This window comes from Grus americana, chromosome 5 (assembly GCF_028858705.1).
Source record: "Grus americana isolate bGruAme1 chromosome 5, bGruAme1.mat, whole genome shotgun sequence".
NCBI lineage: Eukaryota > Metazoa > Chordata > Aves > Gruiformes > Gruidae > Grus > Grus americana.
Genome location: NC_072856.1, coordinates 15,017,960 through 15,030,162, shown reverse-complemented (window position 1 = coordinate 15,030,162; position 12,203 = coordinate 15,017,960). Strand labels below are relative to the sequence as shown.

Here is a 12,203-nt window from a genome sequence, read left to right as displayed (position 1 = left end):
ATGAACTGCAGCTTCCAGGAACATTCAGATGTTAATGCTACAAAGGCCTATATTGCAGATTGAAATCTTGCCTGGATTAAAATTCTGTTTTGGATGAAGTTAAGGAGCTACATGTATGCAGGGGTGTTTGGTACTGTTGTAAGGTTCAGGGAAAATGGTTTAACCTGGATTCCGTGCAGATTCTGACTAAGCCTTTCTCTAAAGATTTGTTTCCATTCTCTGGAGGAGGAGGGGTCCTTACCAAGAGACTTTCTTTCCATCTGATTAAGAGAAAGCACCTCCTAATCAGAAAGGAAGGTCCCACACAGATTATCTTCTTGTCATACTATGACAGGACCCAGATTTCACTGAGGCTTTTGTGAAGAGCTGTGGAGAGTATTAAAGCCATGGCTCCACAGTACTTAACTTAGCTTTTTTTACAATAGACAAAAAGAAGATGAACTCATGCTCACTGTTTCCAGCTAAGAATGAAGTTTTATTCCTTTGCTGCATTGTTGTCTGGTTACCAGAATGAAATGTTAATCATGTAAAAGTAGCATATCAGTCTACTGAAGAAAAAAAGGAATAATCAACACTTCTCTCTCACAGTCTTGCTACCTGAATGCTTCGACTCAGCGTTACACTTCTCCCCCGACTTCTTGGATCTTTTTCTATATTTACAAACAGCTGCCTTTGTCTTGTGGGAGGTTTATTACTATTTTGCAGCTTACTTCCATAAAATGGTAGTAATCAATGCAAATTTCACTGCCTGTTTCCCGTGTTTGTCATAGCATTAAGTTTTAAAGAAAAAACCAAAACACCCACCCCCCTAAACCGAAACATTTTTACCCTGATTTCCTAAGGAAAGGACTTTTATATAACTGTGCTGCCAGTCTGTCAGAGTTCCACCTGAATAATTTTTGGACATATTAAGTAATTAGGTAACCACAATTGAGATACAGGAAGAAGCCTAGAAGGCATTGCATTCATTTAAGTCTCATGAAAGTTAGTGGCCCTGATAAAGCCTTTTAGGTTGCCCTGGAAGTAAAGGCTTCAGTCTAAGCTGTCCCCATATTAGAACTTGAAGAATATACTTGGGAAAGAGATGTTAAAATGCCCTAACTTCAGGAAAATTTTTATCTGAGTTTATACTTTAAAAGGCAGCAGAGAAGCAAAACTCTGAGTTTGCATCTCATGCAAAACCATGGGAAACAAGCATTCATAAATTACGTTGCGTACCAAACTACTTGTTCTGGATATGTACACACTTCCCATGGAAACAGAGCCTTGGGTACTGACCAAAATACTGTCTCCTTTCCTTCTTGCAGAGGGTCTGCACATGTCAGGGAAAACTGAATGGAAAAGGTTTCATTTCTGGTGATATATTTTATCTTATCCTACATGTTTTCTGCGAATTCACCAGTTATTATTTTGTCTGAAGTTTCAGTGACTTACTTTGGATATGCTGCACCATATGAAGATCTTCCTGGGAGATTTTGCCCTAAAGAAACAGCCAATCTGTCACCTGCTGTAGCGTTCTCAGGTTCTTCCCTTTGTTATGTTTGCACTGTTGAGGCTTGGTTAAAATGTTTTCCATTTTATTCACAAGAAGTTTTGTGAAACTAATGCTTTCTAAACTTCTGGTGGCAATACTATGAATTTGTTGACGATAGTCCTATCTAAATTAAATTTATGGAACCCACTAAAACAATTAAGGCTTAGATGCATGGAGACTTTAAATTATATTTTTTGAAAATAAGTTTCACCTCATTTATTCCTTTTCATATTGCTCTGTACTCTGAGAGCAAGTGTTCTAACGAACCTACCAGCAACAGAAGTGCTTTTATTTCATTAGGGTATCACTAAAGCAAGAGGGTTTGAGAGAGATCTGTAGTCTCCACATTTAATCCATAAATTTAAAATTATTTTTCAGTAATTCACAGCTAAAAACAATTAGCCTTAAAATATACAGAGCTATTTTTGTGTGTTTCAGGAAAGAGGTATAATCGGGATCTGGACAAAGTCTGGCACTTTGTCAAGTACTTCACTATTAATTTTTATCTCTGGCCCATAATTTTCTCCTGACAGTTTGTACTTTTTTTCCCCATGTGCTCATTGATAGGTTTATGATCAATCCTGTTTCTAATGTAAAAGGCTACCTGGCTGTATAACCACATCAGTCCAGTTCCTCATAACTACTCACCTGCATTCAATGATCTTGCAACTAGGGAAGCTGGACAAACCTCCTAGCCAGAAGTATTAGAGAAAAGTGCAGTGTAATTGAGGAATGACTGAGGGATCTATCTGTTTCATTCTTTGTGATGCTTAAAAAGGCATAATGTCATGAAAGGATCTTAGAAACTATATTGTAGCCCTCAGAGGAAACCACTTATTTGCTGCTTCTTTTGGGCCAATAGTTCTAGACTCTCTCTTGTTGACTGTGTTTACGTGCTTCTCAGTCCTGTTTCAGGTTTTATATCCCATCTATGTGCCTAAACTGCAAGTGTGTCCCACAGCCTGGTGGTGGTGTTATCCCCCTGAGGGAAATGTGTTGGTGTGCACCATGGCCTCCATCCTACTCAGCTCCTCAGACTTCTCTTGGAAGGAAAACCTAGATGTAAGAGGAGTGGAGTAGAGACCCGTCTCCTCCTGATACGGGATCCAGACTTAGTTTGGATGCGCTCTCAATCCAGGGCTGCATAAGAAACATGAGAATATAGGCTCTGTCTTAGAGGCACAGCAGGATGTTTTAACCTTCATATTTAAACAAGGCCTGACTTAAAATAATATGTTACTGTTTTACCCAGCACTCATTCATTTATCACTTCTTACATTTTCTGTGGTTCCTGGACGGATACATCACAGATCAGAGCTGTCTTTCAATATGAAAGGGAAGCCCTCCAGTTCCTGAAATCTCTGTTTGTCTCAGCAGAAAGTGAAGAGATCAGTAGCTAGATGATTCAATTCACTCTCAGTTTAGGGAGTAAAATAGGTTCACAGAAAAGGGGGCACCAGAGAGAGTGACAAGAGAGCAAACGTGGGAGTGAGTGCCTGGGAGGAGAAAGGAGAGGGACCAAAGAGGGGGCACTGAGGCAGGAAGACCTTGCACTTTGAGGAGTCAGGTGTTGCATTGTGCAAGCTGCACTATAAAGTGGAGTTTAAGGTTGTAGAAGCTCTAGTCTTTTTCCTTGTGAAATTCATTTTTTCAAATGTTGACTGTGGCATTATAGTCAGTACTGTGAGGAGACCTTGTTGTAGTACATAGCAAGAATGGCAAAAGAGCTTCACTTTCTAGAGCTGTCAGGTTTGCAATTTGAGTAGAAAAGGAAGATGTCAGAGTTGTATTGTTAGCCTGGTTGCCTCTGGAAATGAGCTTTGTGCAACTCTGCGTTGTGTGCATGAAGGCATGTATGCCACTAACTTTCCAGCCTGTTGGTTGATTTCAGCTGAATTTGCTAGAAAGATAGACGTTTCGAAGAAAACTAAGTTCCCACAATCTTTGTGAAAGCAGACAGCTAGACTGAGGGGAAGGATCTTTTCCCGAGTCCTGCAGACAGGTTGGGTTTCTTACCTCTACCTTTACATGAAAAGTTGCTGTGTGACACTTTGTTGAATGAGAGAATCCAAACTGGGCAGAGTCCTTACACATAACCCAACTACAGGAAAAGCTTCAGCTGGAGCTTTTACCTCAGTAGACAGTGAAGTCACAAATCCATTGGGCTGAATTAGCCCTTGAATTTAGGAAACTTCTTGTGTCACTCATTATTTTAACCCTTTGTACTCCAGAAGCAAACAAGGAGTAAAGTGGAGATATTCACTGTCCTTGGTTGATCTATGAACTGTGACCTAATAGCAGCTCCAAAAGAAATCTACCTACTTGGAATAAATTTTGCTGTGGAAAACAATTCAGGACTGGAAAACAAGGGAAGGTTCTGTCAAATGATGATCTCCAAGTGCTTCCTGTAGTGAAAGAAAAGTCATGAACTGAAAATGTCTGATCTTGTGGTTTCCATTCAATACTTCAAAGAGGGATTATTGGTGTTTTAGAGAAGTATTTAAAATGCATATGCGAATGCACAGGGGTATAAGTGAAAATATGGAGTAGCAGTAGAAAAAAGTTTTAACACCCTTGAGTTTGGGATAGCTTCTTTAACTGAAAAATCACAAGTGGATTATACACACATCATACCATCAAAGATATTGAATTTGTTTTGGCAAAAAACCATGCAGAAATATTAAGTAGAGTGGTGGGAAAAACTGGAAAAGTGAAGAAAGTTCTGAATAATAAAAAAAATATAGTATTTATATAGGTCATTCCTTTATGCTGACAGTAATTTTTACTGGGGAGTATTTCTAGTCTTATATGGTTACAAGAACGCGAGTTTCTTGTGACGAATTATAAATTAATAGGAGGCGAATTTTAGGTAAAATGGTGTGAGAAATTTACATGATACATAGATACAGTGCAAAGGTGGGAAGTAGGTACATATGCATGACAAATTCTGGTCTACACTGGAAGTCTCTGAAAAATCCTCTTTCCTCTGTCTATTAGTTCATTCTGTCTCTTTTCCTTTGTTTTCTTCTTTCCGCTCCTCTCATTTCTTACTTGCTGTTGAGAAAGACCACTTCTGCACATGCAATAATATCAGGTCAATATTCATAGCCATGGCTATGGAAAAGCTGGTTATTGCACAGTTGTTTAATTCATTCATCGTTTAGAAGCACTGTGAAAGTCAGAAGTGTAATCAAAGATCTAAGTATTATATTGAAGAAACTGAATTCTCTGCAGTGGAGATGTTCTGAAAAGATATGTTGTTAATGATCTTTCGTGTTAAAATAGTATTATTACGTATTACATTATTTATTTCTTGAATTTAAAAAATAGCTACAACTGGTTTATACAATCACCCCCAAATTCCAGCAGTTTAGTTCGACCAGATACCCTGGGTGGTATAACTACACATCTAGTCAGATTCTTATTGCTTTCGTACGTACACACTGCATAAACTCTGCCCAGCTGTACTACGTCAGACTGTGCTTTTATCCGGTATAACTGGTGACAATATAAACCATGAGAAAGAGAGAGATTCATATGGTTTCTACATATCACCAGAAAAACAAGATCAAAAATACAGTTTAACAGCGTATACAGTTGCGGTGTTGCTGGTTATTTGTAGCAAGTGGGTACCAGTGAAAGACATAGACACAAAAAAAAAAGGTTTGAGATTTTTATTCAATATACTTAAAAATCTGAAGCAAACAGTTAGGAAATATGGGCGATAGAGTTCAGTTCACTGCAAAAATTAGCAATTGAATTCCTTTTAAAACACATAATCATTTTGTTTAAGGACTTAGCAAAAGCCATCCATGCTTTCCTGGATTTTTTTTTCCCCCTTGAAATATCAGATATCGACCACAATTAATTGCAAGGCACTGATAGAGCTGAACTGAGAGTTTTAGGCTATTGGAATGGTATTGGAGTAGAGTCAGTCCCGTTCAACGTGTTGGAGGTTTTGTCACGGTGTGAATGACCTTAGACTCTTCGGTCACGATTGCTTCTGAGAAGCAAGGGATGTCCCTCTCCCTAAAGAACTGAAAAATCTTGCTAGATAAGACTCAAAAGAAGGGTTATAGAAAGGAAGTTTTATTTATCCTATTTTACAGGCAAGAAACTCAGACACTTAAGTGACCTGCTCAGAGTCTCACAGGAAGCCTGGGTGGAGCTGGGAATTGAACACAGATAACCTGAGTCTGAGTGCTTGGCTCAGAAGACCACTTTAAAATGTTTTAGAATGTGGCTTTATTCATCTATTCAGTAGGGTCTGAATGACGCGGAAGATATGGGCTGGGGAACATGCTAGGTACATAATATATCTTCAGTGTACGTATATGGTATTTTATTGGAGAGTATAAACTTGTTGGTTGCTGTTTCAGGCATAGGTTAATATCACTTACAGAGTGTCTCAGTACACTGAGCATACATTGGAAAACACTAAAGAAAGGGAGTTTTTAGATTGCTAATGATTTCCTTTTAAGGAACATGTGACTAAGGGCTGAGAGAATTTGCTGCTGAAACTGCTTACTACAAGCCTTTGAAAATTCCCTGTCTAGTTATTCACATAGGAAATATCTGGTTGCAGGCATACTTGGCTGTGCAGGCTTCCATGAGTACCCCGTATTTATAAAGCCTGTTCATTCAGGCCTTTGAATGGGAGCAGTTGACAGAGAGTCATTTTTGTGAATTCTTTTTAAGCATATAGCGAACTTGCCTCTTGACTTTTGGATTTGATGCTTCATTGTGATTCATGCAAAGTACAAAAGCCATACGCTCCAGAGATAGATAAACATAAAGATTAAATATCACCAGTTCATTTAATTTTTAGTATCACTGGTTCATTTATTTATTTTTTTTCACTAGCGATAGTATTTTTACTGTGTACCTGCCTTTAAGTTTTCCAGCTCTTAGGCTGTCAGTTTGGTATCCTTCATGAAAAACTATACTCACTTAAGGCTGTATTCTCAGAGGCTTTTGGAAAGTGGCCTGGAAAAATTGTTTGCATGCCTGTTTGCACTAGCAAAATCCCAAATTGTGTCTGTGAGTGTGTCTGAGCCTTCAGTTCTTTTCTATATTTTCTGTAGTGCTTGAGAAATATTTTGTCACTACTACTCTTTCAACCAGTAATAATAATCTGTTGCTGGAATTCTTTTAATTTCACCCTTAGCAAAATTTACATGCTTCAAACTTAACTAGAATGTATCTAAATGTCCGCAAACTGATTTTCATGCGAGGCTGGCATGATTTCTGACTTTGGATCAGCTAGCTGTTGCTTCACTTTGAGTAATTCAACAGAAAAATAAAGAAGTGGTTGTACAAATCCTTGCGAAATGAAATCACCAAGTTTCCTAGAGCTCTGCTTTTTAATTATCCTTCTTTTTGCTCATGGAATAGTTGAAAATAAATGTCATGTAAGATAACCATTACATATATTTCAGAAATATATATGTTCAACTTGCCACAGACATCCAATGCAATTATTGCTTTCTAAATATTATTAAAATATCTTGAGCATCTTACTGACATATTTTAAGGTCCTGATACTTCTCAGACTGGCCTGGTTTTACTCCCCCAACTTTGAGGGCGCAACTTATGGCAGGAGCAATTTATTCCAACCATTTCTTTTCAGGTGAAGTTGAAATCATTTAGACATCTAATCCCAAAGTACACCTGCAAATAAGGAACCAAATTGTTTAGGTTAAAAAATCAACACCTCCATTTTATTGCACCTAAAGCATGTGGATCCCAAAAGTTTGTTCATTTTTAAGTAATCATAATGAAATACCGGTTTTATTAAATTTGGTGAGAAAGGATAATAGATGTACACAAATATACAGATATTCAGAATTTAAAATGCAGATTCCAAAGGAGTGAAGAGATCAAGATATTCTGTCCTTTTGTATTTTGCATGAACAACTTTGAATGTAACAACAGTTTGGGAATTCACACGTAGGCTAGTTGTGTCCGTACATGTGGGCAACAGAGAGCTCACATTTAGCAAAAATCATATGTGAAAAATTGCCAATATAAATCATAAAAATGTGCACAAATAGTTTGTGTTTCTTGCCACATTTTCTCTGCCTGTCTTCATGCAGAATATTAGATGCCTTCAGAAATTGTTGTGCTAACTCTAGAGTACAAAGAATACTATCTTGGTCTCGAGCATTTCAGCTTAATTGTTATCTGTAGAGCTCAGAGCAAGAGAACCGCAAGCGTCTAGTATAAATGAAGAGGGGGGAAAAAAAAATCTCATGAAAAAGAAGGTCTAGCACCAGAAAACTGACAGAAACATGAGCAGCTAATTGCTGTAGGCTCCATACATCTTGGAATGACCTAAGGGGATATCAACAAATCACTTTCCACTGGGGTATAGTAACAGCAATGGCATAACAGTGAAATCACTGGCAAAAACTAGGGGAAAAATTCTTTTAAAGTATTGGCATTAGCATGTTAGTGAGCAATTCTTTTTCCATTTTAATGGTTATTAATGTGAGTGCTTGCATTTAACATCTGCAAACCCTCCCTTTCCACTTTTCTCCCCAAAAAACAACTGGTGGTGTGGTAACTGGGTTTTACGTGTGTATCTCCAATTCCCTTATGGACTTGTGATCCTGAATGATTTTTTCTAATACGGACACCCAAAATGTAAGTTATTTGGCACTAGTATTTATACCTTTTTCCTCCCCAAAACTGAAGAGATCAGATAAAAAAAAGAGTGATCTTGCTTTTAAACAATTAGAAATTAAATTTCTTTCTTGATCACATGTTCCAGGTTGCTCATTTCTAAAAAGAAAAAAAAATCAGAGTTTAAATAAATTAATTAGATCTTTTTGCAATCATTGGTGTAAGACAGCATGTAGAAGAAATTGGAAATGTCCCTAGTAAAGGCCAATCTTTTCTATTTTTGCAGAACTCTCCAAACCCATAAGCTAAACCAATTTTTGAATGTGATGACAGATATGTTTCCCAACAATTCTGTTTGGCCAATGCTAAATATTTAGTGGTAGATTTTACATTATTCCCATGTTTTGTTTTCTCATGGGCAGTATTGAACCTCAAATATATCATCAGGATCTTTGCTAGGTAGCTTAGTTTAAGAAACAGATTTCTCCGTGCTTTAGCTATAATACTGGTTGAACGACATTAGCTGGGTAATGTGCAGTGAACCATATTGCTTTGGGAAAACAAAGCTCTCTTCTCCTCCTCCCCTAAGGTACCCACACCTTTTGCCGACAGTTGTTGCCATTGTAATCGATGAGAATTTGAACCTTTTCTAAATCAAACTTCTTTTTTGTTTCAACTGTGTTCAACCATTTTTAAATGCAGCTGGTGCTAGCAGTTACAGCATGATTTTTGGACTAGTATGGGCAGATTTTGTTGCAGTTGTCAATCTTAAAGCATTTATTTCTAGTGCATCTCCAGCATCATGTCTGAAATTTGTTTGCAGTGAACTCAGGCAACAACATAATGTTATAACATTGTTCTGAAACATTCTTTACAGAAAAACCCCTCTGTGCTTTGCAAGGAAACTGTGGCTGACAGAGTTGTAGTGCCATTGTGTTTTCTTTAGAATAATGTCTTTCTTTAAAGGCATTACTCTTTCTTTCTCCCAAAGACATGAATACTTGTGTAGAACTTCCCTATTTGTATTAAAATGTTTTTTTTTTTTCTGAGGAATCTAAATGGGAGAAAAAAAATCTACGTATATTCAATGACCAGTCATGGTATCCCATAGTTTAGTCTAACTGCAAGATAGTGTTGTTATCTCTCCAAATATTTTACGTATTTGAAAAAAAAAAAAAAATTAGAGAAGAATAAAGACTACAGTATATATATTAAGATAGTCCATATTTAATCAACATTTGTAGGTGCAAATGTCTCGCTGTTACAAAACCCACTTTTGAAATGATCTTTTATTTTTAAATGATCTGATGCCAACTACAGGTACAGCCATGTTTGTGGTTTCCCCCAGATACTGAATGATGTTCTGTAGTGGGGTCAAGCGCTCTCGTGACATTTAACCATTGGAAACGAAAGAAAACATTTGTGGTGTGAAACAACAGCACATACTTGACCCTCCAAAGCATATCCATTTATAAATGGATAAAAGTGACTATTTAAAGTTGTTTTATAAGGGAACCACTGTGCCCGACGAAAACCCCTAATTTACTGTTTCAAAAAGCAAATGATGTGTGGGTACAAGAACATGCATTTTTTAAAAACATCTGTGGTGTTCCTTGTGTTGCATTTGATCTTAGTGGTAAAACAACAAAACCGAGTTTTAGAGGGACATCGCTGCCATCCTATTTTTAATTCACCATTATGTGTTAAAATAACCATTAGTTTAAAGTGAACAATCACAGCCTTGCTTTCAATGGTTGCTCAGGTATTTCTTTTAAACCAGTTTATAATTTTACAGTTTGTTTTGCGTAGGGGTTGCAGCCCGAGATGTAGATGAGGGAGCTGGTGGTGACTCAGTCGCATTCCTGTCCTGCTCCCTATTTGCTGTGGGGAAGAGGATGAATGAATGAGAGAAAGTGTTATTTCACCTTCTTTTCTGATCTCCTTATGCGTATGGCAAGCCGCATCAAAAAATTAGTTGCCTGGGTCAGCCAAGACTCTCCATTCTGCCCTCTGCCTTCTTGCATGCTCGCAGGAGTTGGCATGAGGTCGTGATCTGAGAGTTTGACTACCAGAAGGTGTGTTCCCACCCATCCTTGTTTCCTCGCTCAAGCAAAGTGAGGCGATGACACTCAACCCCTTTTTGTTTAATTAATTTTTTTCTTTTTAATACCCTTTGACTTCAAGCATAATTATAGCTTATAAATAGCTTATAAATATTAGTAAGTGTCAAAGTGCACTTGCCTGTATGGAACTCTCCAAAGGTTATAAAATATGAGAAGTTGATTGGATCTCAAGCAAAACAAATCAGCGGTAAAATGTGTTTTTTGAGGCATGAGAGATTTTGAGAATGTATTTTTAAACATCTGGATGTAAACAGATTAGTTGAAGACAACTTCAGTAAAGATAGCTTTCTTGAACCCTCTACAAGCATTTTGTCAAAGCAAGCTGAACTATGACTAATTCTGTGAGTGGTATGAATTATTAGGTGATGAATTTTAAAAGTAGTGTCCAGATGTAAATAGTGAAAGCATCCAAAATATTACTCAGCAGCTGCAAGAGCTATAGGAAAAGCTGACATGACAAATTTAGTCATTTCTTAATCACTTTCGTTAGGCGGTATTGTCAGTTCCAAGAGGCAAATTTTCATCTTGATTTACGCCTATAATAGAAATGGCTGAAAACTGAAAAGTTCTCAAAACTGTTTACTTACAAAACACCTTTTAGGTCATTTTGGAAGCTTCCTATGACCTAGCAGTAATGTTCTTTACACATGGGAGTTCAAAAAATACACTTTTAGACAGCTTATATCAACAAAGCAATTTTTTTCCACCTAAAAAAGTGACCTTAACGTGTGTGCAAGTGGTGAAAACTGGCTGAAATGTATTATTTACAGCTATATCAAAATTTATTAATTAGTTACTTTTGGTTTAAATAAAATTGATTGTTAAAGCAGAAAGTAAAGGTTGATATGAATTCTGTTCTGCAGTAGCTTTCAGATAAAAGAAGCAGTGACCCAACTCATTAGCCCTTTGATTTAATATATTGACACTTGGGTACGAATAATTCCGTTTAGTGGCTTTTGCTTCCCAGGGATCAATTTAATTAGTTATAAAATGTGACTTCATGTCAGGAGCCAGAAGAAATGCTGACGTTAAATAAAGTCATACGCAATTTAAACAATAAAGCTATCGATGCCTGGTTAAAAGTTAATGATGCACAAAAAATGGCTTAATAGAGACAACCTCAGCAATGAAAGTGATGGTAGGAAAATTAAGCTAAGTGGATGAATGAGAAATGGTGATGTTGTTGGATTGTTAAAACAAATTCATGGATGGCCTGATGGTTCATTTCATAGTACTGTATGTTTCTGATTTAAATACGTGTTTGAGAGTAACCCTGTAGTTTCATATTAGGAGTGACAAGAAATGGTCTGAAACCTTTCTCCTTTAGATTCTAGAAAAGGACAGACAATTTACCTGTGCACATTCATCTTTGCTGTATCCCCCTGGGATATCTTGGGATGGCCCAGTATTAACCGTAATGACCTCCTATTATAATATTACAAGTACTAATATTTGCACAGTTGGTTGAGACCCCAGTCAGGATCAGCGTCTTATTATGCTAGGTGCTGTTTATATACCGTACAAATAAGAAGGGAGAGTTTGGGCCCTGAAGAATGGTGGAAGCTAATGTTAAAGCACCATATCCTTTCAAAACCCATTTAATGCCATAGACATAATCTACTTATGTTATCTAAGCAGAGTAAGAGTAAGTATTTTCTTAGGGAACAAAATAGCAACCCATAAAATCCTTGGAGGTACGATTCCTCCTTCATTTCTCCTTCTGTTGCTCCATGTGAATACGCAGATGCACCAGAGCCCTTCAAGAATTATGGTTCCATTGTTTTCACATTTCCTAGCCTGCTTTGAGCACGGCAAGGTAAATCCATGCTAGACGTCTTAAATAATAACCTGCAAATCCATATTCAGACATAGGGCCAAATTCATAAAAAGTAATTCTCGTCTTTTTATGAGTAGCATACTAG

General features: G+C 37.2%; 1 protein-coding gene across 11 annotated transcripts in view; it reads left to right on the top strand.

The window, feature by feature from the left end:
* The window catches only part of SOX6 (SRY-box transcription factor 6), a 374,241-nt gene that overhangs the window by 243,476 nt on the left and 118,562 nt on the right, over positions 1 to 12,203 (top strand). The window lies entirely within an intron of this gene.